This window comes from Sebastes fasciatus, chromosome 22 (genome assembly GCF_043250625.1).
Source record: "Sebastes fasciatus isolate fSebFas1 chromosome 22, fSebFas1.pri, whole genome shotgun sequence".
In the NCBI taxonomy this organism is placed as follows: domain Eukaryota; kingdom Metazoa; phylum Chordata; class Actinopteri; order Perciformes; family Sebastidae; genus Sebastes; species Sebastes fasciatus.
This window is the reverse complement of record NC_133816.1, coordinates 6,056,470-6,084,204: the sequence shown is the minus strand read 5'-3', so window position 1 is coordinate 6,084,204 and position 27,735 is coordinate 6,056,470. Positions and strand designations below refer to the sequence as shown.

Genomic DNA, 27,735 nt, shown 5'->3' with positions numbered 1-27,735 from the left:
TGAAAAGACTAAAAAAAATGAACAGATTATGGCCGTTTAGTGATATATAGCAGCAAATCTGACAAACTTTAAATTAAATGTGAGTAATGTATAGGGACATTCAGGATCAATTTGCCAATCCTCATGTTTTTGGTTTGTATCGTGTGGAAGCAGATGCGACGTTGCATTTGGCACCTGGAGTTAAGTGACTTCATCTTTTCTAGCTCCCACAAAAAGTGACATTTTCACAAAAGCTGGTCCTGTAAATATGTCACCGCACCTATCGGGGATTCCTGCAAGAATGCGCAATAACCACAAGGTTTTTCCCATCCCTGCCTGCACCTACAAACACATCTTGTAATGTAGAAAAAATAATAAAATAGTCACAGCATGTCTTTCCAGAAAAAAAAAAGTTAGAGATTATCATGAACATAAAAAAGAAGTGGATGTCTACCACATTTAAAGTTTCAGATGCGTAATTGCAGTTTTTTCCCCCTCCGCACTAAAGATAGAGTAGGCTATGTTCAATTAAATGATCATTCTTATACAAGATAATTAGTTTCCTTTGTTTGCCCCATTCTTGAATTAACTCCAGACAAGAAGACTGTAACCTAAAATGCCTGCTGTGTTTGGCGTGTAGAGTATCAAAGAGGGTAACTCAGGCTTTAGGAAAGTAGTTTTTTTTGTCCATTCAGAGGCAATAAAAAAGGACAGGTGGCAGTATCAACCGTGTATACAGTGTCAACAGGACGTGTATAGGCAACACTAGCTCGCTAAAATAAAAACAAAAGCTCTGTGGACATTTCAAACAAAGTGGGGCTTCTGACTGACAGCTTGCTGCAGGAGGAATCCTAAATGTTATTGTCTTCCTCTAATCACACATTTAACAGAAACATTGTTCTATATGTAAATTATTGTCTCGTAGGGATTTTTCTTAGCGAGTTCATGAATAATGTGATTCTAAAACTGTTGCATGAGATCTTTAACAAATAAAAAAGGATGATATCAACAGTTAGTTTTCTGTTTAGACATAAGAAACTCCATGGAACTTGGGATCCAATTTTTTAGTCTATTAAGTCCACTTGAGCATGCAAGGAGCAATTGTCTCTCTAAATTAGCGAACCGCAAACAGCAAGTCTCATTAAACACAAAATTGCACAGAAACCTGTAAAAAAGGTTGCGGGACTGGAAATGTAAATAGTGCAGATTGTGTGTGAGCACGCCAGTGAGTGCAGTAAGACGTTATAGCCGATATATATGTATGCTTATGGGTGTCTGAGGGCATTTGTAGCACTCAATCTATACATCTGCCTCTCCACGCGTGCCCAGAGATACTACCCAGAAGCAACGGCGAAACTCGATCTGAGCAGGTGGCGTGTGCAGTGACCTCACGGAGCCCAGATGGAACAGTACCACAGAGACATGATATAGAGGGGGGGACATGGGAATGACATGGGGCTCGCTGGTAGATATAAAACACTCAAGGATTTAAAGCTGTAGTAGGCAGGTTGAAGTGGATATGATTAAAAGAAGTTATTTTTTATAACATTAGCGCATGAGACAGGTAATCTGAAAAAAAATCGGTGTCCTCCGGTGCTCCTAATGGCATCTGCAAGATTTCACAGAACGGAGGAAAACAACCAATCAGAGCCGAGCTGGAGCATGCTGTCTCTGAGCAGCTGTCAATCACTCGCAAACTCCAATCAAACGGTCAAACTAGGCAGCGCTGATCAAATATGATCAATATTCTGTTACTATAATGCATATTTCTTTTATAAAATGTTTTCAGAAACATGAGAAAGTTTGTGACCCGGCTGCCATGTTGAGATCTGTTGAGGAAATACCAAGCACCGCCCACCAGGCGGAGCAAACTTTCTAATTTTACAGCTAAACAGTACACGACGAGATGTTTCTGAAAACGTTTTACGCAAGAAATAAGCATTACAGTAACAGAATATTGATTCATATTTGATCAGCACTGCCTAGTTTGACCGTTTGATTGGAGTTTGCGAGTGATTGACAGCTGCCTTTGTTGAATGAATGAATGAATGAGTTTTTTAAAGCCTGAAAACAGAGCCATGAGGAGGTGCAGAAGTCTAATTTTCTCTCAGAACACTTGATTTACAATGTGCTGAAAGGTTATTACGGAATGTTTTGCCCAATGATGCCAAAAACATTCTGCCTACTGCAGGTTTCTGTGATAAAAAAAAGTGTAGTTAACGTAATCTCTCAGTCTTTACATGGTGTTTATGTGTCCAACAGATGTAGCTACAGTAGCAACTGGTCAGATAGATTTCTCACAACTTGAGTAATAGCACCATAATGAACACAGACTTGCCAAAAAGAAAAAAAAAAAAAATCTTGGCAGGAGATATATGCTGGTAAACTACATTCCTCCCTCTCCTGAAGCGGCATGCGAGTCACAGTCAAAAGGCTTATCTGATTGTACTCTTCATGCCAATTAAGACAACGGAAGCTAAATATAGATATAATGCTATGATTTCCTTTCTTGAATGGCCTTTGATTCTTTCTTTTTTTTCTCTCGCAAACACGTTCTTGCTAGAGGCTGGATATTTATGTGTGGAGATTTGTAGATATAGGAGTCATATCAAAAGGAAAAGGGGGGGTTCTACAGCCCTACTGAAGTACAGGTAATCTTTGAAATACCACAGCTTTTGTTTCAGTCGCAGAGAGATGCTAATGAATGGGTTAGTGTGGGAAGATTGTCACAGACTGGTGCAGAATGAGGATGTTTGGTGTAGCGCCACATCAGGGGAGATATTTGGGCCGACATCGCCGCGTGTTCGATCGTTCCGCTGCCAAAGAATGACCTTGGGGCTTGCTTTCACACCGCTCTTGCATTTAGCCGCTCTTATATATATCACGTCTCAAGGGGGGGGGGGGTGAATGTATAGGGCGGAGTGTGAAAAGTTGTTCGCACCCGTTTCATGCACAGCATGTTGTCATGTGACGGACCTCTCGAAACCTCTTGAATATTGCCAATTGCGGAGCATGTAACCTTGCAGACAAACATACTTCAAAAGGAACCATTGAAACCCAAATTAATTAAAAGTGACTGTTGATTAATTGCTAAATGGCTCGCAGCTCAAAAATAATGCAATGTGACAACTTTGCACATAGAAGATGCTCGGCGCCACCTTTAGACAGTCAGACTTGCTTGAATCGGGGGGTTGCGCTGCTGCTGGCGTTATTCTCAGAAAGCAAAAAGGTCTTTATGATTAAACAATTTCTCCCAAGAGTCAGCTGACAAGTGGAGCTCTCAAAGCCAAAATGGGGCTAATCCACAGATAATTATCTTTGTTTGAATATTCAACGTGGCCTGACTCATGGTACGGAGTCTCCCATTTGCATTCTCTGGTCTCAGATTGAATCTGATATTAACATTTCTGTTAAAGAGCAAACAGACCCTGCAGTGGAAATTATGGTTACACGTTTAATTCGACACAGTCTGACTGTGTCGTCTTTGACAGTCCATCTATACTCAAGTGGCGGTGTCTTGTTTTCCTTTTTCCATAAATTGTGTCAGCGGCCCTCTGAGAGTGTGCTGCTGTGTGCGTGTGTGTGGGGGGGATGATTCATATCACTTTGTTGCATGTCATTGCTCCCAACAGAATCTATCCTAGCATCTGGCCGTTTTAATACATGGTGGCTGGATTCATAGGAATTAATTGAGGGCAGAGGTAAAACAGAGTGTTACGTCTATTCATTTATTGTCCGAGACGGCTTATGCTTTGTTCTCCCGCTTGTCATCTGATGTGCTTTCAGATCTTTGGTGCATGGGTGATTTTTCCCCTTGACGAGTCATATTGTTTTCTCCTTATTAGGGGTGACAGTGGAGGAAGCGGTCACATTTCACAGCAGTCAAATGCTCTACAATAACATAGGATGTGATGGCATACAAAACGGGCAACAGGAAATTGTAAATGGATACACAGCGCAAATATAAAGTCCTAATGTGGTGTCGAAGGACCGCTTTAAAAGTACCCTTTAAATAGTAGGGGTGGGGGAAAAAAACTATATTGTGATATTTTGCATGGCAATATTGTATCGATTGACGTACGTCAAGTCTGACTGGCGGCTATTCTGTCTTTCAGAGGTTATAGCGGGCTCAGTCTTAAAGCTACTGGTATCACATGGAACTAGAAAACCTAAGGAGTCGATTGGTACCAACTATAGCATTTCGGGAAGAATGCTAAACAACATTCCAAAGTTACGCAATGGCATGGCCATTTTCAAAGTGACCTCTGACCTCAAGATATGTGAATGAAAACTCTGAGATGAACAGAGTGAAAACTGTATCTTATTAAATAAAACAGATGTTGACAAACTGCATAATTTGCAGTTGAAAAAAAGGTAATAAATCCCAATATATCTTATCGCAATAAGATCGTATCATGACTTAAGTGTAATAATATCGTATCTTGAGGCCTTTGGTGATACCTAATAAACTAATATAACTTAATAAAACTGGGTCACATATTAGGAATATTTACCATAACATTTTAAATGTATTATCTCTTTTCTATTTCTTAGTGCCACAGAAAGATCTCTCACAAGGCCCATACATTTACTCTGCCTCCATAGGCTCCTAACTCATGCATTATAGGCTACAAAATAAACAGTGTGACGCCACAAATTACGCCGACGCTCGCCCTTTGATGTACAGTAAGCTAGTGCGATTCCCCCCCCCGTGATGATTTTTACATCGCCTCTCTTTGCAGTGCCCTTCAGAGAACCCGCCGCCTCGCCGCCCCGCGTGCGAGCGTGTAATCCTTTCCATCAATGAACTCCACTGTGTCATTTAGCCCGCTCTCGGTGTGGCGGCTACTTTCCCCAGCGGAAAGTCCGGCCCACATTATTAAGGCAAATGGCATGAAGAGGGCTAGGGCCAGTTAGCCGTGGCTGAGCCTTTGGAGCTGAAAATAGCATCAGTCCCACGCAGGGGCAGGTAAACACAGAAAGGAGCCTGGGGCGCAACACAGGACGGTTCCACCCTCCCCCCCTTCTTTACTCCAGCTCTGTTTTGGAGGAGCACCCCCCTCCCGCTACAGATGAATAATATCACGGTCACATGGTGATGCGAGTCTCCCGTCGGAGCCCTGTGTTAAGGGGCTTGTTTAAAATCGCCGGCGAGTCATGCAAGATGCATGTAGAAAGTGGTGGCACAAAGAGGGCGAGCTGCGAGCGTGGGCCTGGTGTGTAATGCGTCTTGGTGGAGAAATCGTGCTAAACTAGCGCTCTGGGCAGGGACTTGCGAGGCACTTTGTGTTTTGCTTGGGTATAGCACTCACCAGGAATATTAAAATTTATGGACCGTGAGGGTTTGGGTTGCAAACACACATACATAAACAAGGCCTGAAAAATGCTACAAACTTTGAAATTGCTGTAAAATTCCAACAGATGCCACATGCCCGGCAATGTAACTAGAGGAAATGAGATGTGCTGGTGTGCAGGAGGTGCAGTTAAATCTTTTTCTACTGAAAGGGCACATGGAAATAGCGCTTGTTGTCATGCTGAATATCCAGTAAGGCACTTTGAAAGTTTAATATATACTTTAAACTTAGTGAGTCAAGAGCCATGGCCTCTAAAAAGCAATGTTTGCAGCAGTGTAATATACAGGCATTAAAGGAATTACCTCTTTTCTGGTGCTTACTAGATCATGTTTGGATTTTGAAGTGCGGGTTTAAATATTAGGGCTGTCAATTGATTCAAATATTTAATCGCGATTAATTGCATGATTGTCCATAGTTAATCGTGATTAATTGCAAATTAATTGCACATTTTTTATCTGTTCAAAATGTACCTTAAAGGGAGATTTGTCAAGTATTTAATACTCTTATCAACATGGGAGTGGGCAAATATGCTGCTTTATGCAAATGTATGTATATATTTATTATTGGAAATCAATTAACACAAAACAATGACAGATATTGTGCAGAAACCCTCACAGGTACTGCATTTAGCATAAAAAATACGCTCAAATCATAACATGGCAAACTGTAGCCCAACAGGCTGCAACAGCTGTCAGTGTGTCAGTGTGCTGACTTGACTATGACTTGACCCAAACTGCATGTGATTTTCATAAAGTGGGCATGTCTGTAAAGGGGAGACTCATCGGTACCCATAGAACACATTTTAATTCACATACCTTGAGGTCAGAGGTCAAGGGACCCCTTTGAAAATGGCCATGCAAGTTTTTCCTCACCAAAATGTAGCGCAAGTTTGGAGCGTTATTTAGCCTCCTTTGCGACAAACTAGTATGATATGGTTGGTACAAATGGATTCTTTCGATTTTTCTAGTTTCATATGATATCATCTTCACTCTAGCTTTAAATCTGAGCTCTCTACAACCTAAAAATCGCAAGATGTGTTAATGCTTTAAAGGAATTAGTGGCGTTAAAACAAATTTGCGTTAACACATTATTATAGTGTTAACATTGACAGCCCTAATAGCAAAATTCATGTTTTGCAGGAGTCAAAATGAACTGTAGAATGTGAAAACTACATTAATGAGATCTCATCACTGGCTACAAGCACATTTTTGGTGCATCTTTCTGAGAAAACTGCAAAAAAAAAAAAAAAAAAACCTCCTGTGAGTCACGAGGAGGGCCCAAAGCACAACAGATGTTGCTTGATTTCTAAAATAATAGAGAGGCAGGGCTGAATACCTTGACAGTGCAGTCCTTATGTACTCTTAGCACTGGAAGAGCGCCAGGGAAGAATTAGGTCAGCCGAAGTGCATCGTGCCTCGTGGAACTCCACGTTAAAACAGCATCAGGGGAGAGGTGGAGGTGGGGGAGGTTGGTGACACACAGGTAGAAATTTCTGGAGCAGCGCAACCTGTTTTTTTTTTGTTTTTTTTACTCTTGTATCATGGAAACGTGAGCAGAAACGTTACACCCTTGAGTCCAAGCTGCAGTCTAATTATTTTGAGCAATGAAAGGAGAAGGAAAAAGGGGAATGAGAGAAAGAGAGGGAGAGAAAAAAAAATGCATGCGAATTGCAATTCTTTCATACAGCCTGCATACGGGGTGTATAACCACAAGCCTGAAAAAATCCTTACGGCACAATAAAACTGATTGTATCATCACCTTTTTTTTCCCCTTACAGGGTGCATTTCTACTACTCTTCACATCACCTCCTAAAAGGAGCATGTACGGTGCTGCTGGAGTACACAGAGATGGAAAAAAAAGAAAAGCGATGAGAGGAAAGAGAGGGCACAGTCAATACCCATTTTTGCCAAGGCATCCTAGTGAGAAAAAAAAAAGAGCAAAGAGACAAAAGGAGCAGATGGATGGAGATGGAGCTAATGGTGAAAGAGAGTGTGACAGGGAGTAACAAAAGCAAGAGGGAGTGAGGCTCTGTGAGTGATAGAAAGATTTGGACAAAGACGGGGCATGAATTAGAGGCAGATATGGAAGGAGGGGAAGGAAGATGGAAGCTAAGCACAAGGAGGAGTGATTGGGGACAGGAAGTGTGGACTTTTAACAAAGGGTCAGACCGATGAGGAGGCTAGCGACCGACTCGCTGTGCTCCGAAGCTGCTCCATCACGAGATAAACCAGCTCGTTGTCCCCATCGCCGGGGCTGACCCCGCTCCACGCCGGCCTCCCCGCGCCCGTACCACGTCCACTATCTCAGCGTTGATCTAATAGTTACCACCTTCCCCCTCCCCTCCCCCCGCATATTCCGGTCACGGTCTTAGATCTTCCTGCTTACGATGGGTATCTGGCTCACATGTGCCACGTATTCATTTACAGGAAGGTCTAGGTTTTCACACACACACACAGATTCCTCCACTGCCAACATGACCTCACTGCCCCCTCATGACTATCACGTTTTGGAAATAAAATTGTGTTCCCCCCTTGTTAGCGCTATTAAAACTGGAAGAAATAATGAGGTGTGAAGACGACAGAAAGTAATTGGTTTTGATGTGTGTAAAAATCGTGATTTTAACCGGACATGATATTCAAATGACTTGGCATCCGTCCATCAGCGTGAAGGCGTGTGTAAGCATATTGCAGATTGTGCTGAGCAATAATGTTGGCTTTTCCTCGTGAGTAGTCACTGTTTTTTTGCAAGCATTTTTTTTTTTGTGTGTGTTTTTTTCCAAATGTTGTTACGCCTCAAGCCATTTCCACTTTCTCGAAATGATTTCCATCCCTTATTTTTATATATATCTGATCATCAGGGGTGGAAATCAAGAGCTAAGATTAACTGTCAGGCAGTCATTCAATCAGTCAACCTTTTGCCCCGGCTCTCCCGTCCCTGCAGCCTCCTCCAAGTCCCCCTCCTAATCCCTTGTAGTGTGTTTTGTGGCGCTCGCCGTCCACCGGGGCTGTCATCGCCGCCACAATAAACAGGATTAATCAGCGCTGGCATTGGGCACTTTAGTCCAGATGACGCGTGTAATTAAGGAGTAATTGGCATGTCATCTGTACATGAGGAAATATGACATGCGCGAGCCAGATGTACTCGTCGCGCCGCCCCGGCAACAAGCGGCGCCTTAACAACTGTGTCCTCAAAGGCTTTTTCTTTTTTTTTTTCTCCCAGAGAGATAACTTCCTTTGCACTGCTGACACTCTCGCTTCCTTAACGTCTTTACTCACCCTGCAAACTCCCCTCGCATTGTAATTCACTCCCTTATTCATTTATTTACATGCTAACACACTTAAACACTAATTTGCTAACTTATTCATTTATTTACATGCTAACTCACTTACTGCCGCTCGCATTCGGCGACTTATTCGTTTATCCACATCCAGGATGACACAGTTACTTTCTCCAGTATTCATTTATGCACGTAGGAAGTCACTTGTGTTCTCGCTTGCTTAATTAAGAGGGCCCCCTCTCTTTTCACTTCACACAAAAGGATTGGCTTTACGCAGCTCAATACATACTGTAGCTGCACACAATGGGAGATGGCCAAGATGCCCTTTCGTGTTTAGGGTCATGCCGGCTGCAACAATAGGTCTGAACTGCCCTTATCTCTGCTTGTAAACGTGAAGCTCCGGGATAAGTCAGAGCCCGATTTCATGGCTCATGTGGGAGATGAACATAACTGAGGGGAGAGTTTTCTTATTTGCCCTTGCACGTTCCATTTCCTCGGTTGTTAGGGAATAAAAAAGAAATTCACCAGCAGGCTTCGGGATGCTTTACCCAAGCTCTTATAGCGTAGACGCACACCTATTTATTATTATTTCATAGTTACTTAGAGTATCCGCAGCCATTTGTCAGTGTAAATGCAATTTTGAATTACTTAAGAAGCAACATTAGGTATGCCAAACTTGCGCCCGCCTCCTCTGTATAAATTCAATTGACTCAGGGATATTAAAGGCGTGCCAAAGAAAATGATCATAATGGATCGTACTTCTTATTTCAGGGAGAGTTTTTGAACGTACCAAACAAAACTAAAAGAAAGCATCACTGAAACAGAGTTTTGGGCGTGGATCTGGTTTCCAGGAGGGGTGCAGCTTGGCAGGGAGCGAGGTCAGCGATGCACTTGGCTGGTAACCTCAGATAGCTGCTGGCTAATTTGCAGTATGCCCCCAATCGCAAGAGAAAGCCCAGAGCCACGCTGAGTGAGGGGAGAGAGGGGTGGCCATAACGGCAAAGCAAATGGCTCATGGAGATATCCCAGTTGTTTTTCATCACATCAATTTCACGCCTGTGCCGCCAGTTTTTTTTTTCAGAAATGTGACAAGATGGAGACGGGGAGGAAAAAAAATAGGAGAAAAAAAAGGGGAGATAGTGAAGGAGGAGGAAAACAACAAGCTGGGAGATACATAAAGCTGGCAATGTTAATCTCGAGGCCCCGTTCCTGGTGCGAGTGATTGCTGTCACAGCTGTCTCGTGAACAAACAAATGAGAAGATCTCCAAAGCTAATATCTACACTGACAATATTGTTCACCCACTTCTCAATTTACTGATGCAACACAGAAGTTCTTCCGGCAATTCGGTTGACTCCGGTATGTTTGCAGAGAGTTAAAGGAAGTAATTTGTTTTAAGTGCAATAAAGATTTGGAATGAGCAAATGCGAGGTCGACCTTACTTATCCTTTTATTGCAGCTTCCCAGAAGCATATAGGTAATGATTATTGTTTTCTCACTAGCCGTGTTTCCATTCAATTGTGGAGCGAATTGTAAGCAAACCTTTGAAATGTCGCAAAAACAAGAAATGCGAATTAGGGCCGTTTCCATTGACTGGTTTGGAGTAAATAAAATAATCGTAAGAAGTTGGCACTGAACGCTATACGCATGGCTGTTATCCACCAGTAGAAGAAGTAGAGGTTACAAACTGGAGACAAAACAGGTCGGCTTGGCCATCTAACCCATGTACGATAGAAAAATGGAGAGATCTTAAAGAATTTGTTTCAGTTGGTCATGTCAGCTAGAGACGAAGATGAGCGTTTCCATGACGCCGACAGCTGTATCCGCATGATGGCGTCATGTAAGTTAAATGTTCGCTATGTCAGAATTTATTTGGCAAAGGTGCTTCCATAATCCATTTAGCGCATCGACTCTTTTTCGACAAAGGCAAAAACCACCTCAAGCCAGCGCAAACCTTTATTTCGAAATTTTATATTTTGCGAATTTTGCCGCTTCCTTACAGCTTTTCTAATGCGATACTTCAAAACGGGAATAAAAATATGTGTATGGAAACCCGGCTACTGTGAATAAGTTCAGTTATACAAAGATAGCTGCTTTTACCTCTGCTGTTACGTCCTTGTTTAAGATATTGTGTATGTGTCATGCCTCTAAGGAAAAGTACCCGATCCCAAAACAAAAATTTCCACTAAATTCCAAAAGGTGTTGCCGTCATCAGGCTTTATCTATGGTGCAAACAAACCTGTTTATACAAGCTGAGATAGCAGATATTTAACCCGACAATTGCTTTATGGCTTCTTGACCAAACACACTTTATAGCGGTTTGCATAGTTCCCGTCTTTCATCTGTTAGAATTTGAGAGGAGCGGTGTTCTATGCAGCGTAATGACTCAACAGTAAAGTAAAGATCCCTCCAACTGTGGGTTGAATATTTCTAAAAGCAAAATGCGCTATTGCAGTTAAAAAGTACAGGAAGTACTTAATTTGTGCATATGTTTGCTTTATGTGTATAGTCTCATACACTGCAGATAAACAGCAGGAAATCCAGGCCTGATAAAAACTCACTGAGCGCCTGATGGAGCTCCGGCTCGGCATGGGAATAGTCAACAAGACTCCAACTCATTGGACAATCTACCATCCAATATAATTAATGACAGTGCATTTTTAATTACCCCTGTGTGGCGGTAGGCACTCCAGCTTTTGTTTATTGAGCCCCACTGATACCCATATTAACCAAGTTAGGTTAATGATAGAGGTATTTTACTTAATAGCATTTTTATTACTCCCGCTAAGAATGAAGCAATTAATTAACAATGGGCGAATTAAGTTCCTCTGCTGTAATGGCCTACCAACACAGGACATCATTACCAATAGTCAAAATAATTCATAAAGCGAGGAGTCAGGTGGCAGGATGGGCGGCGGGAGCGATGAATATTCCCCGGCATACGGTTTGATTTTTCATTTTCGAACGGAATAAATTATGAAAACGGTCTGTCAGCGGACGCGTTGGTGGTACTGCATGCAGAGTGAGCTGCAGGATCAAAGATGCAGTACCTTAAGTCATAGATTTTGACACAGGAAAAAAAGAGAAAGTTGCACAATATGAGTATTATTTGACAAGATAAAGTGGTGAATTAAAGATGCACGGATAAATGAGAGAACAACCACAAGAGGAAAAGATGGGGAAAGTGAGGGAGAGGACTTCAAGAAATGACATCGAATTATGGACCTCAAAGACATATATGAAAGCGCATAATCTTTTAAGCTTGCATTTGAAGGTAATCTTCCATTAAAGAATACTGGCTATTTCTTTGTGGAGGAGAAATGCAAAGACAGCAGAACTGATGGGGGACTATTGGTGTGACTTTGAATAGAGGGAAATGGCAAAAGGTGCAATTTCTCCGGCTCCGGACGTCGTCGGTAAATTCTTCCATTCTGAAAAGAACTACTAAAACAGTGGCTGCGGAGAAATATAATCCCCCACCCCCAACCTCCCAACGCCCAACACACACAAACACACATGCACACACACACACACACCCTGAGCCCAAGTACACATGCAACAAAGAGGGAGAGATTAAAGCATTAATTCAGTGAGAGGGAATAGGATCCTGGCATAAATTTAGAGTGAATGTTTTGGGGGTTATCTTCTCTGCTGACTGCTGTTTCTACTCTCTGTACTCCATTGCACTCCACATGCAAATGTAAAATCGAGGTCACACCCTGTATCCTGTAACATATCAGGCTGTAAACTCTTGTTTTTCTTTGATAAGCTCTGTATATGTGTGTGTGTGTGTGTGTGTGTGTGTGTGTGTGTGTGTGTGTTTGCAGCGACAACAGGTGCACTCTTGTGTGTGAACGTGGAAAAGTACCAAACCGTCCATGTGGATGGTGCTCTTTCTGTATGTGTGTGTGTGTGTGTGTGTGTGTGGCTGGGTGTGTCTATTTACATCTCAAGACAGTGCATTTCAAGCTGAAAACAAATATGCACCTAGAGAGCCTTGTTTGTTTGCTTGTCATTGCTGGGTGGGATGTACTTTACCAGCTTTCTCCTGGCTTCACACTGGATACCAGCTGGCGGGCACTGGGGCGCCGCGACGCATCGTGCCAGTGTCACAAACCAACGGGAAAAAAGTGTGCCTCATCATATAGAAAAAGTAGTCTGGCAGCCTCCAGTCCTCATTAAAAATGCACTAACGCTGAATGCTCCCATTAATCTAAGCATGCTGTATTTAGCGAGGGTAGCCTTGTGTACAGTCTATAAAACACAGCAATTAAAGCAGGTACTTTTGGCTTCATCAAGGCCCAGCCGAGCGCAATGGGCCAGAAATGGGGAAAAAATTCCTCCAGCAGCCATAGCCAGGATGTAGTCCGTAGCACTAAGACAGATATGGAATTGGAAGACGACATGATTTAATCTCGCTCCCCCGCCTGATAATGGAAAGAGAATCTGTTAATGTTCCATCTACAGTGTTGCAGATAATCATCTCTGAGGTATCAATTCTTATTTCAAGACATCAGTCATCCGAATATAGACTAGAAAATGAGGTATAAGAATATCATGATACTACTACTACGTTGGGGCCACCGTGATAATATAAATGGAGAAGTATGACCCCAGCATAAATACATAAAATGTTGCTTTTTTGTTGTTGTATTATGTGCTTGTTGGTGCGGTACAAGGCGGAGGACGTTCAGTAACAACATCTGTCATGACATCATTACGAGTGCAGTAGGCGTGTACTTCTTATAGCACGAGGGTTCAAGGAGAAGTGCTAAGACGCGAGCCGTCGAAGCATGCTTTCAACTGCAACCCGAGTAGGTTACAACGTGGAGAGATCACATGTGCAGACCCTTTAAGACTTTGATGGTTGCTCAAAGGGACGGAGAGAATAGCTCGCATCGTCCCGTCCCATAGCAACAACTTTTTTTCTTTTTTTTCCCTTCTCAGGTTTAAAGCTGGAACAGACGTATGAATGCTACTGGATTTGTGCCATCACCCTACAGAACCCCTCAATAAAAGATATTTTTGGGTTTCGATATTGGGTTCGATAGCAGGTCAGGCATTAATGACTGTTACTGTAGCTCTTAAATTTTACTGGCTTTCAATGGTGAATGGTATAGTTTTTTCCAGTCAGAGGGGGTGGGGATTGAAACCGGCCGAGCATTGTTGTAGCATGTAACAGTGGTCACATCAGAATTACTTATAAGCAATTATTTTTTCATGTCCATGCCAAGCCACGAGGGATAAGAGCATTAGCCACATAAATGGATAATGAGGCCACGCTCATAATGAAAAGATACAGCGTCCACAAAGTAGCATTACAATCCAAAGATGACAGATCCCCCCCCCAAACAAAGTGAAATCACTCCAGAGACTCCAGTCCAGACCGTGCTGGAGTGCATCCCATATAAGCAGGTGAGAGTTACTGTGTCGCTGTGTGTTCTCCTGAGTCGTTTCGCGAGTAGGGCCGGGTTGGCTACGTAAAGCTGTCAACATTTCCATACCCTAATAATAATTACCCTCAATTTACCCTCTGCCCCAGAGGCAGCTGGAGTAAACAGGCCCAGGGTATCACCACCTCCATGCTTAAAATGTGATTTCTCATCAGGAGGTGGCCACATGGTATGGAAGATAAATCATTTTCTGTATGTACAGTATTAAAAACTACTGCGCTGCCAAGTGTAAGATAAGAAGTCCACTCAGTCCACTGTTGTTTACAAGGTTTCCTTTTTTTATGGCCTTTATTTATAGTGGATCATGACCTTGAATACGATTAGTGAGTCAATAACATCAATTCACTAAGTTGCATTCACCGATAAGAACACACTGCAGGATTGTTTCATAATAAATACGTCCTATGGATAATGAAACTAGGACATGATTATGTTCAATAGTTAAACTTCAAAGTCTAAATACTGTATAATGACTAATAGCAGTGTGATTTAATAACTGCTACTGACGCATTAATTCAAATATTTAGTAAGTTAGGTAGTTAGTTAGTTCCCTTTCTTTCCTAAATAAAAATGTGTGCCAGAGTATAAATCAGAGTATGATGATGATGAAGTATGATAGTACTGTGGGATAAGTGAAGTGGCCAACTATCACCAATGTTATAGTTATTATAGGGATGCTGTTGATGTAGAGCCCCTGACATTTCAACTACTTTCATGGCTGAAACATACAGTAAACTGCTTTCAGCTCTCAAACCACATAACAACTGACAATTTAACTGCATACAGAGCGTAAACTTTAAATAGAACTTTAAAATGTTTTCAGCAATTGCACTAGAACACACTTCAAAGCCTTTGAGTGCTCCAACTTAAACTGACACTTCAAATGCTTTAAGGTTTTAAACTACATAAAAACTGACAATTCAACTGCATACAGAGCATCAACTTGAAACGAAACTTTCAAATGTTTTCAGCAATTGCATGACAGACAATTAAGAGCCTTTGAGTGCTCCAACTTAAACTGCCGCTTCAACTACTTTCAGCCTTTAAACTACATACAAACTGACAATTTAACTTCATACAGAGCGTAAATTTGAAATTAAACTTTGAAATGTTTTCAGCAATTGCACTAACAGACAATTCAGAACCTTTGAGTGCTTCAACTTAAACTGACACTTCAACTGCTTTCAGTGTTTCAACGTCAACTGCAATCCTAATTTAAAATCTAAGAAAAAACCAACAACAAAGCCACATTTTGACATTTAATTTTCATACTTCATGTTGTGGTTTGTGTCGGTGAAAGACACTTTTCAACCTTGACAACAACTGACATTTCCAACATAAATTGACTGGCAGCTGCTGTACTATAGGCCACAGTCGGCTACATTGAGGATAAACCTTAAATGTTCCTGCATCTCCCACCCAGCCTGGGTCCAAAATCTTGGAGAAATGAGAAATTATTGTCCACAATTCTGCCATGTTACAGGTTCTGGGTTTGGGAATTGAGGTCTGGAAAGCATTTGTTAAGGTATGAAAAAGATAATACATTTGTCTATGTGTTTTTCACTGTTATGTTCTCCAGCACTACATCTCCTTAGGGACTGCCAAGCTCAAACCACAACTGTTCCTCAACCATTTTCACATTCAGTTGGCCCACACTGGGGCAAGGCAATTTGGCTCTCGGACCATCTATACAGTGCCTTGTCTGGGAATGGATTTAGTGATTCTGATCTTTTTTTGTGCCTATGCTCTTTGTCTCCATTGTCAAGACTCGGGGAAAGAGAGAGAGAGAGAGGGGAAAAAACAAGTTTGACCGAAGCCCAGTCAATTATCTCCCAGGTGTTTGACTGAAGTGATTGTAAGCGATCGCGGCAGTTCCCACGAGCCCTGGACTGAGACGGGCTGGAATTAGCCAGGAACAAAACCCAATTCAGCAGAAGTGAAGAAACAGCAGTTTTGAATAAAACCAGGCAGAGAATGCAAAAGAAAAGGCTCCCTGCAGAAGATAAAGTCGAATATTGGGTCCTTTTTTCCCTCTTCCTCCATTCCCCAGTTACACACAGCCTATCATATAGCCTAGTCTTTTTAAACAAACTGTGGGGCTGGAATTGTGTCTGTGGTGCTTCCAATACCTTATTGTGTGGAGGTTAATTACTGGCAAGGCATGAGAAAATTACATTCTCAAAATAAAGTATTATGATTGGCCCTTCCGCTGGCTATTTTAAGTAATGCGTGGTCTTCATACAAGATAGCTGGGAAGCCAGATTTTTAGACTTGTTCGATATCAAGTAACCTCGTTTCAAGTCCTCTATTAAAGCGACTATTCTGACTTGCAAATTACCTTTCTTTCCCAGGCCCCAAACACCATTTCCTCACGAAGATTAAGTTATAGCCTGTACTTGAGTGCACACAGTGTTGTGTAATAACACAGGACACTTTTTCTATTGATAGCAGTGAATTTCCTTGTGTCTTTTCACATATCTCCCTGAGAGAATTCAGTCATGCTGAAGGGCAGCGTATCTGCACAGGGAGGATATTGTGGAGATTGACATTTAGAAATGGAGGGGGAGGAAAGTGATGGATTTCTCAAGCACTACCCGCGGTGGTGTAAGAAAACGTACGTAGGTCTAGCCTATAAGCTAGCTGCTGCAGGAGTCCAGGCACATTCCTCAAGTCAATTCTTAACCACTAAAGAATGGTTAACTGGGTAAGGACTCTAACTCAGCCTCAGTGAAGAGTGTAAGCAGGAGCCTGCTTAGGTTTGCATGAATCCGCATGACGGGAGGGCCCAGTTCCCAGGCAATGATTGTGCATTTTCCTCCCTGTTGGAATCTTATTTACTCTCGCCTTCCACATGAGATGGCCACGTCAAGCATGGTTTGCGTCCGGTGCACTTTCGCTCGGCTGCTCGTGCCGCACGCCAGCTCACACACATCAGGGCTAATAAATATGAAGCCTGGGGAAACTGGCTTCGCTCGGCGCGGCAAGGCTGGAGGTATCTGCCGAACGGACGAGCCGGAGTCAAAGAGCACATCACGTGCGAGTTAGCGCCGCTTTGGACTGTGATGAGCGTGTAATCGCAAACTGGGATACGACTCCGGGGGCTATGAGGCATTGGGCTTGTTCAGCATCACCCCAACAACCCCACCAGCATACACTCGCACACACGTACACCCCAAAGCACATGCACCCATAACCAGAAAATGTCATCTTAGATGTTCTTTTTAAATAATGGCTGAGCAAGTGTTTTTTGGTTGTTTCTTGACTTGAAAGACGTTTTCTTTCATTCAACATTTTTCCATCTCGCTCTTCTCAGTTCACTGATCAAACATGTCTGCATGCTTGCGTGTGAATCCACACACACAAACATGCAGCCAGCCACTCGTGTATCTCATCTCTGCTCGGTTTATTAAATCAAAGCAACATAGAAAGTACCCCAAAACAACAGCTTCCTCCTTCCTAAATCCGAGGTGGTCTCACACTGAGCTGGGGATAACCCCCTAAAACAGAGGGATCGAGGGTGATGAAAGGTCCATATGTCCCGGGCAAACACCTTCACAGGACTGAATGTGGTTCGAGAAGCTCCTGTGAAAAATGAATGCCTGGGCCAGGCGACACCTCAGCTTGTTGACGGAGTGTGACATCCTGCAAGGACCTCCTTTTTTTTTCTTCCTAATGACCCTCTCATATGCAAACTAGTCTGGATCATCAAGCTCATTTGTAGTGTCACCTCCTGCCCTCAGCGTTGTCACCCCCTGCCCTCAGTTTCACACATTAGGTGCCTTAATGCCATGTCCACAGTAGTGTTGATACATTTTAAATTTGTTGCAAAAAGCTCAGTTTTCCCCATCTACACCACCATGCAAGGCTAAATGCATCTGCTTTGGTGAGTATCTCACTGAAACTGAAACACTGTAGAAATCAGTTAACACATACAGCACAGTATGTTGAGATCTACAGTGTATATACAGTGAGATCCATTATATCTATATGTTGTTTCAGTTCACGATAATCCACGAGACTCTTGTTTTCCATGCTGTCAGCAACACCCTCGGTACTGTAATGAGCAGCCACTGCCACTGTGTTCGGCACGGCATCTGCCAGTGATTACTTTATAACAGTGTTGCCAGTTCTTTGACATCAATGAACTGACAGCAACTCCCACATCCCTAAACAAACACGCAGGAGATGATCTGCTGAGACTTGTGAATCGCCTACAAATCACAGAACAACAGACTTTAATTTGGCGCCAATGAATGACCACGTAGACATACAGTATATACCTACACTATATAAATAGATCAGACATGACTGTAACTGCGCAGTTACATTGTTTCTGCAAATTCAATGCAACCGAAGCAAATATTCAACTGATAATGTAAGACTGCTTCCAGTAACAATAGCGGGAATGCACCTACTGTATGTTAGTACTTATAATATGCTAACTAATCTACAAAGATCAATACATGTGCTGTTCTTTTAATCATCTGTGACACATGAAAATTGGTTTTCTTACTGCTTGCTACCTTAAAACTCAGTTAAGTAATGGATGTGATATGATAATAAAGACATAGACTGTCCTAATCAAACCAGTGGCCTCAAAATGCAGAGCCATGTCTGCGTTGTTAATTGCCTGGATAAGAGTGTGTTCAGATTAACATTTGAAATGCAGGAAAAAAAAAACGCCCTCTTCCCATTCATTTCAATGGCACCACTGCATTGAGGAAGTGGGGGCTGCCCAGGCAAGGGGCTCTGACAAAAAGCAACACTTTTTAGCAGCACCGCACTGCAAAGCCATGGCAATGTTTTGGCCATATACGTACGTAAGGAGATTACTCTGTAACCTAAACAGTGTAGCTCCATTGTTTACTTCACAAAAGTCAAGACCAAGGATAAAATGATCGTCACAGTGATAACTTCCTGTCTCGTAGTAATATAAAATGCTGTGATGTGTATTTGTGTCTGATACACCTTAATATAGAGTGCTGCAGGGATGACGTATTTTTGTAGGAATACTAGGAATTAGCATCTCGCTTGTTCCCTCGACAAAAACCCAATGGGATTTTTCCATTGGATTTTGGAGTATTGCAGAAAATAAGCTCTGTGGCAAAAAAACATTTATGATGCTTGCATGTTTTGTTCAGCAAGATAATCTCCACAAATGAACACCATTTTTATGCATTTTGAAGTGAGAATGCAGTTACCAGAAGTAAAAAGCTAACATTAGGAAGTGCTAAGATGCTTACTCATTTCCGAGTTCATTCCTGCAGCACTCTATTCATGGATTCATGTTACTACAACTGGACTTCCCAGATCATATTTCATCTTCAGTACCCGTAGAAACACACAAAATAAAGGTGTATTATTATTTGAATTAACAGTGTAGAGAAGGATCAAATTCAGTAACAGTGACATACAGGTTCAAATGAAATTCTTTACACTGATTGTGTTTCATTTCTTGCTGCTGTGTCCATCCACCTCTCTCATGGAAAACACCCTCACACAGGCGCTACTAAAAACAGACAATATTGACGTCTCCTCTACTGCAACAAATGGACAGTCTGATGGAACCCAAATGAATTTGGAATTGCTGCAGTCGCGTTGGGATTTGTCTCTGCCCAGTTACAAGAGGACGGGTGTGTATACCGGAGACGAAAAAAAAAAAAGATATAAAAACAGAACCATTAAATAGAAGCTGTCTGTACTTTAATACACAGTGGAAGCAACAGAAGCTGGGGCGTGTCAGCATGCGAGACAGATTGACAAAGTCATCACAGGCTGAAGCTCAGGGCTTTCGCAGCCATACCCAAAACCTGTTTGTAACATCTTATTTTCCAGCATGTACCCAGGGGCCACTTCCGTGTGTCTTAGAGAGCTGTGCTTTGCAGCCACACTAGCATGAACCCCCCTGATGGCTGGCGGAGCCCTCTGATCTGGCTGCTCACACTCTGGTCCACACTCTGGGGATCTGGGATAAAGGACCCTTTTCACTCTCTTCTCTTTCCTCCCCAGCATCACTCACAACCACCTCTGTTTTAACAACTTGCCTGCCTCCATCACTCACTCTTTTTTAACTCCCTCCTTTACTGTTCCTCCTCCTCCTCCTCCCCCTTTTTCCTCTCTTCTTCCTCGTTTCCTCTCTGCCACTATAGCCATTGAGTGCAGCCAAGGCTTTTGTGTGCAGAGTGGCTCTTTATTGAGTGTCACGCTGGCCGATAATCGCTGTTTAGCGGTTATCGCCCCTCCACACCAGGCCCATTAATTAGGCTTAATAGTCGAAGAAGCAACTTTTAAGGATGCACTTGAACAGCAATAAGGCCGCGGTTATGAGACGCCACTTGTTTGCGTGTGACTTCTGAGTGCGTTTTTATTAACGCCCGTGCGCCGGCTCTGTTATTATTTGTGAGCTCGGCTAATCAGGGGGAGCCAATTGTAAGTGACATGTCCGTGGTTTATCAAGCCGATGATGTGGCGGGTGAACAATGGTGCCAGAAACAATGAGCGGGGGAAGCGGTGTCAGGCGAGATTACAAACGTCTCGTGGAGCGGGCGAGAGCCCTCGGGGATGTCAGATCACCATATTGTAGGGCTAATGAGATGGCGACACACTGTACACAAAGGTGTTGTAAAAATCCGTTCTCTGTGATGGCTCAGCCGGCTCGCTGTGACATTTCAGCAGGGGTCATATTGAGGTGACACACAAAGACAAGGTCTTCAGAGTTAACCTGCCGCCCAAAGAATATAAGCCAGAAATCTCCTTTGAAGCAAATGCGACAGATGGATTTTCTGAATGTTACTCAGATAGGAAAAACAGCATTGTCAAGTTTAGTCGCACAATATGTTGCTATTTCTAGTCGGTATAATCTGGGCGTAAACATGTCAGTTTCTCACAAGTTCTTCTTTTAAATTCCCGTGTCCATTAAAAGCCACGGGCTCGTTTTTTCTGTGAGAAGCCGCAGTGAAATAAATATTTGTGCATGGCATCAAAAGGGGCTTACATCGCAGACAGCACGTCCTCAAACAAATATTGGCGAAAATGTTGGGGAGGGATTTTGTTAATTGATGCTGTCCTCTTCCCCTTTTAATCACATAAGCCCTGGATGAATCTTAGTTTAATTCGCTGATAGAATGCCTCTTTTTCCAGCCGTTCCTCCGGCTCGTGCTGAAAGCTGAAGGGATCAGGTCTAATCCAAACTTCCCCCCTCCCCAGCGTCCCATGGCTGGTCAAGTCTGGGCTGCTCGGGAGAACAGGGGAGGGGAACAGGAAAACTGGCAGGCGGAGGTGGGGGACTGTTTGTCGGACCTGGTTATTCCGCTCCGTGGATCCCATCAGGCGAGTCGTGACACGTCCCGTCCGAGGCCATGTCCCACCTGAGCGCCGTGCAGGGGGTTGGACTCTATGAAGGGGAAGAGTGTGTATAACTGTCTCATCTGGTCACATTCAGTTTGCATCTCTGGAGTAGCTTGTTATATGACTGTGCCAAAGTCTTCCTTTTTTTTTAAGTGGTCAGCCTACCTCTGCAATATTTTATCAAATATTCTTTTTGTTTGCTTAGACTGTTAAATTAAAATGGTTCAAACCAAGATAAGCTTATCACCCCAAAGGCTTACAACTGCAGCTCAATTTCCCATATTCTTCTTATTTCCATATTTTCTCATCTTCGTTCTTTTTTTTTTTTTTGTTCTCGACTCTCCGTTTAATAAACTGTGTACTCTCTCCATTTAGAAACATCCGACCTCTTTATAGCCTAGAATATGAATGAGTCAACTTAAGCAGAACCTTTATGGCAGCCAATATCTCTCATTTGGACCATTTCTGGGAGTCCTCCAAGCTCCACTGATGCTGTGATTCAGGCGGGGAAGCTGCACGAGTTAGCAGTTCCATGATTAGCTCGGAGAGCAGTAGGGGGTGGAAATGTCCATCAGTGCAACCCCACCTCCCCGAGCCTGTGAGGCGTGAGAGCGCTTAGAACACCCAGACCCCGCTGACAGCGGTGACTCAAGACCCCCGAGTGGAAAAAAAGAAAATTTGAAAAGCTCGTCTGCTCTCTATCTCGACTTGTTGAATGCCAGTGGATGAGTTTTGTTTGTGTGTATGTCAGATAGTCACCAGGAGAGGAAGTACGGCACGTGACAAATGAAAAGGCGAGAGGATGGGGTGAAGCAGCATCCCATTAAAGAGAGAAAGGGAGTAAAGATAAGTCCGCGGTGAGACGATTCATGCGAGCGAGTGACAGCAATCACGCCGATTTGCATTGTTTTACATCAGCTCCCGACAGACATGTAGCACATGTGTACCAGCAGGCATGCCTGACAGCGGATCTATCTTTGTCAGACACTTGCGTGCATGTGTGTTAGCACGTGTTCTCACATTTATGTCTTCCTTTGTATTTATATTCACTTGTCTCGCTATGACATCCGGACCATAGCTTGAGTGCAGCCGATTACAACCGGTGCTAAACCTCTATGCTGCCTTAGTGACCAACCCGGGGCCAGTTGTCCCTCATGTTTCACATTGTCTGACCCCTCTAGTTTGACCTCCCTGCTCTGAGTACAGCTGTCTGCCTCATAAACTATACTCCATAGCAGGGGTGGTGGTGGTGTTGTCGTTGTGGAATGATCTTTCTTTAAGCTTTTGGGGAACCTATTTTTTGATTTACTTCTAAATGCACCAATGATTAGTCAGCAAAATGGTGCCTAATAACATATCACCTTAAAAATAAAAGGAATATAAAGGCTGATGTGATGACATAATCAACTAATTTATTCACAACTTCTAAATAAAAGCACAAAACACAATTTTGAATACTTTGTTTTATAACCTTTACAGTCCAGAATTGTTTTAATTCCCTTGCAGATATATTTTCGAGATCAAGGTAGTCCCTTTTTTAAACTTTTCTTTGTTATTCATCTTAAAACAGCTTTATGGCCCTGACACAAAAAGCCGACGAATGTCTGTCGAACAGTTTGGGGCCGTCCATCGGCCTAGTTTTTGCTATGTGTCCCGCACCGTTGGCTCTAGTCTGCCCGTGTCGGAGGTTTTTCGGCCGATTCAGCATGTTGAATTGGTGGCGGAGCTCGTCGTTGAGAGAAATCACTCTGATTGGCTGTTCAGCAAGCAGGCCAACAAGTAAAGTCAAGAGGAAAAACACAGAAGGCTCTTCTCATTTTTCATCTTCATCTCATCAATCCAATACACAGATATTTTCACAACAACATAGCCATCTGGAATGAAGCTTAGCGGTGTGAAAGTGGTCGGCGGATGCCGCTTTGTTTCATGTTCGTATCATTACTGTATAGCTTGTATATTATCCGCAGTCCTCGGTCTTCCGGTTTCTCATTTTGAATGACGAATATAGACTACCGCCACCTGCTGGTAGGGAGTGTTATTTCATCTCACGCAAGCGCAGAACATACGTGGTTGTTTGCCGTCGGTTGTAGTCTTTGCGGTGTGTTCAAATGCAACTTTTTGGTCAAGACAAAGGCGACGTGAGACGACGCAACTGGTGGCCTTCGTCACTGCTAGTTCTTTGATGTCGGGTTGGTGTGTCTGGGCCTTTAGATGTATAGAAACATCCCAGAGAGTAATTTTCCCCACAGGTCTGCTCAAATTGAAAAAGGACCTCAAAAGCCACTTTAGGCTACATCCACACTAAGCCAGTAAAATATGAAAACTGACGTTACATGTTGTTTGTTTAGTACGTATAAAAACCAAAGTTGTCTGGGTGCACGGACTTCGGTTCAGTTTGTGCTCATTCGCATGTGTGCATGTTGGTGGTGGCATGTAAAGAAAATAGTGGTGGGTGCCTGTGTCATGAGTCAGGTCAACACTGCAAATTGGCCTCAGAAGCGTTTCTCCCAGTGAGCACACATGCTGTGTTTGACTACATGTGCACATAGTCTGGCCACATACGCAAGTGTCAGGAGGCAGGTTAGCATTCTGTGACTGTGATACTGCTATCGCAAAGTCCATATTCGTTTGCCCACATGACTCCATGCGCACACCGGAGCAGGCATCTGAGAGTGTGTGTGTGTGTGTGTGTGTTCCATATTTAAAGGATATGTCTGAGTTTGTGTGTGTGCGTGTGAATGTGTTAGAATAGAAAGGGTTCAAGTTGACAAACTGCAGACGCCAACACTACGAGAGTGAGAGAGAGAGAGAGAGAGAGAGTAAGAGAGAGAGAGGGGGGCTCTGAGCAGAAAGGGTGGCAGAGAGGAAGAGGTGGGGGTGGAGGGGAGGGGTCTAAATCTGTGAGAAAACGTCTAATCCCTGGATTGCTGAAGCTTCGGAAATCCTGGAAATAGATTAGGAGCTTCGCCGGCCCAGCCGCCTTTAATAAGAAGGCCCGTTTGGCTCCAAAGTCATGGCACAGCACTTGCATAATGTGCAGAGCCGCCACTTCTTGTAATTATCGTTTCCCCTATTTGGAAAATGATTCAATAAACACTGATCCACGGTGTCCCGCGCATACTGACAAGCTGCGGATGGAAGCCCTGGTACATGTGCGACACCCGCTCCGGCCACTAATCCAAATACAGGGAGGAGGCTGAGGGGTGCGCTAATCGAATGAGGACTGACCGTATCGACGGGAGAATCTTTGTGCAGTTTCTCTCGAGCCGGACGGCCACTGAGCCGAGGAGGCTCCCGATACATTTAGAAAGGTCCGCCATCAGATAAGAGAAAGTTGCAACGCGACTCCCGACATTATCTGCTTTCACACATCAGCAAACTTTGCTCCTTTTTTCTTCCCCCCTTTTGGCATTCCCTGCCACCAACGTTGTCTCTGATATCTTTTTGTAATGAGCGAGCTCTGAGGGCTAGCGGGGGGAGAAATAAGTCATCTTCATCTATTTGCTCTCAATGGGATTGCATTTCCCTCTCCACTGGCTCTGCTGTGTGAAACCCTATATTTCTCCCTCTCAGCAGGGAGGTCGACACTTTGCGGCGACAAATGTGTTGAAATAAGGATTTGATCCGGGGTTCGCAAAACACAAGAAGCAAATTCCTTCATTATGAAAAGTGAAGTGTGAACACATAGAAAAGAGATATCATCATGTTATCTAAAATGGAACCAGCTATTGCAGCTTACGGTGTCCAGATTTGTCAGTGCAACAAAACTATGACAGAAACTGAATTCGAAATAGAAAATGACCGAGGCTCTTTGAAGGCTGGTTGAGAATGGCATTTGTATGAGTTCAACAAAGGGGAGTGGGCCAATAAATAACTTCACCTTTCTGTCATCTTTGAGCGATTGTTTTTGACTGTCCACAAGGTTAGAAATAAAGATGAACAAGATGTGTGTACAACTGAAATAACAATTTTGGAGCTGTTATTTGCAAATCAACCAGGTAACTTCAACATCAGCAGTAATTAGGGATGCAACTAAAGATTATTTTCATTGTCGATTAACCCGTCTATTATTTTCACAACTAATCAATTAGTTGTTTGGTCTATAAAATGTTATAAAATGGTGAGAAATGTACATCAGTGTTTCCAAAAGCCCAAGACGTCGTCCTCAAATGTCTTGTTTTGTCTACAACTATAAGATATTCAGTTTACTGTCATAGAGGAGTAAAGAAACCAGAACATATTCACATTTAAGAAACTGGAATCAGAGAATTTTGAATTATTTTGTCTCAAAAACATTACTCAAACCAATGAATCAATTATCAAAATAGTTGGCGATTAATTTAATAGTTGACAACTAATCGATTAATCGATCAATCGTTGCAGCTCCAACAGTAATTACAGTAAATAGCTTTAGTTAGGGCTGTCAATCAATTAAAATATTTAATTGTGATTAATCGCAAATTAAGCACACATTTTTTATCTGTTCAAAATGTACCTTAAAGGGAGATTTGTCAAGTATTTAATGCTCTGATCAAAATGGGAGTGGGCAAATATGCTGCTTTATGCAAATGTATCTATATATTTATAATTGGAAATTAATTAACAACACAAAACAATGACAAATATTATCCAGAAACCCTCACAGGTACTGCATTTAACATAAAGAAATATGCTCAAATCATAACATGGCAAACTGCAGCCCAACAGGCAACAACAGCTGTCAGTGTGTCAGTGTGCTGACTTGACTATGACTTGCCCCAAACTGCATGTGATTATCATAAAGTGGGCATGTCTTTAAAGGGGAGACTCGTGGGTACCCATAGAACCCATTTATTTCACATATCTTGAGATCAGAGGTCAAGGGACCCCTTTGAAAATGGCCATGACAGTTTTTCCTCACCAAAATTGAGCGCAAGTTTGGAGCGTTATTACGCCTCCTTCGCGACAAGCTAGTATGACATGGTTTGTACCAATGGATTCCTTAAGGTTTCTAGTTTCATATAATGCCAGTATATTCACGTAACAACCTCCGAAAGATCGATTGCGTTAATGCGTTAAAGAAATTAGTGACATAAAATTAATTTCACAGCCCTAGTTTTAGTATTTGAAAATGACCCTAATACCAGACACTGGGTCTTCAGATGGTTGTCAGCCAAAAGCTCACTATCGCTTGCAAATCATTCTCATCTATTGACACATCTGAAGCTCCAGTGGACAAGGCCCCACTGCCATAATGGCCGTGTCAAAATGACAAATATTAGCTCTCCTTTCCCTCAATCAATTAAGAAAATCAGTCAATGAGGGACTATTGATGACAGGACCCCTTTAAAGAAGTGAGAGATTTCACTCTAGTATAAATAACTGCCTCCCTTCTGTTTTGCTCTCCTGGCTTTGTGCTGTCTCTCTCTTTCTTTCGCCAAAATGAGGGTAATGTGCTATGAAAGGTATCCCAGATTTCACACTTCCTGGGGCCCTGAGAGATGGAGCGACCAGCTGTCCATATCACAGCACCCGTGTTCCTGGCTACCCCCGGCCAGAGAGAGCCACAGGCAGCCAGAGAGGGGGATAGAGAAAGAGGGAGAGGGGGAGAGAGCCAAGAAGGAGAGAATGAAAAGAGCTACCCAACTGGTAGAACAAAACCTCTTTGAAAGTATGTGGATGTTTCTAGCCTTTACTGTACATTTTATGTGTGTGTGTGTGTGTGTTTTGTTCTACCAGTGTGGAGATTTACAGCCAAGTCACCTCATTGAGTCATGAAAAGTCAGACTCCCTTGCCTGCTCGCTCCCTCACACACACACACACACACACACACACTCACACTCACACACTTGAGAGATTTGAGATGAGCCAGGACTGCAAAATGCCAGAAAAACAGTGACCTAAGCATCCTGGAAATAGCGTTAAATCTGGCAATATCATGGATCACAACAACTCGGTCCCAGCTTGCAACCAGTCTGTGACATTGCCCTCGCTCAAAAAACTGTCCAAAGTAAGATATCCTTTCACTTTCTCTGTGAAACTGCCCGTAAAGCTCCCCCCCCCCTCCCACCCGCACCCGAACACCAATCTTAAATGCGGGTGCCATAACACTAGTGTGGTGTACTGCTCTAGGGCGCAATTTTCCATAGACTTGCTCTATATTGCCATCCGAGAGAGCTGGATCAAAATGGCATGGTTTCAGCTGGGAAGTCGGAATATTATTGTAGAAATAATCATAGCGGGGGTTTGGTTTCAGCCGGCTATTGTATTCATGTCACAGTGTCGCCACGTTCATGCCTTTAAATCTCACACATCTTGCAGAAACCTTCCATGCGCATACTTTTCC

General features: G+C 43.0%; 1 protein-coding gene across 5 annotated transcripts in view; it reads right to left on the bottom strand.

The window, feature by feature from the left end:
• The window catches only part of ppargc1a (peroxisome proliferator-activated receptor gamma, coactivator 1 alpha), a 295,998-nt gene that overhangs the window by 39,998 nt on the left and 228,265 nt on the right, over positions 1-27,735 (bottom strand). The window lies entirely within an intron of this gene.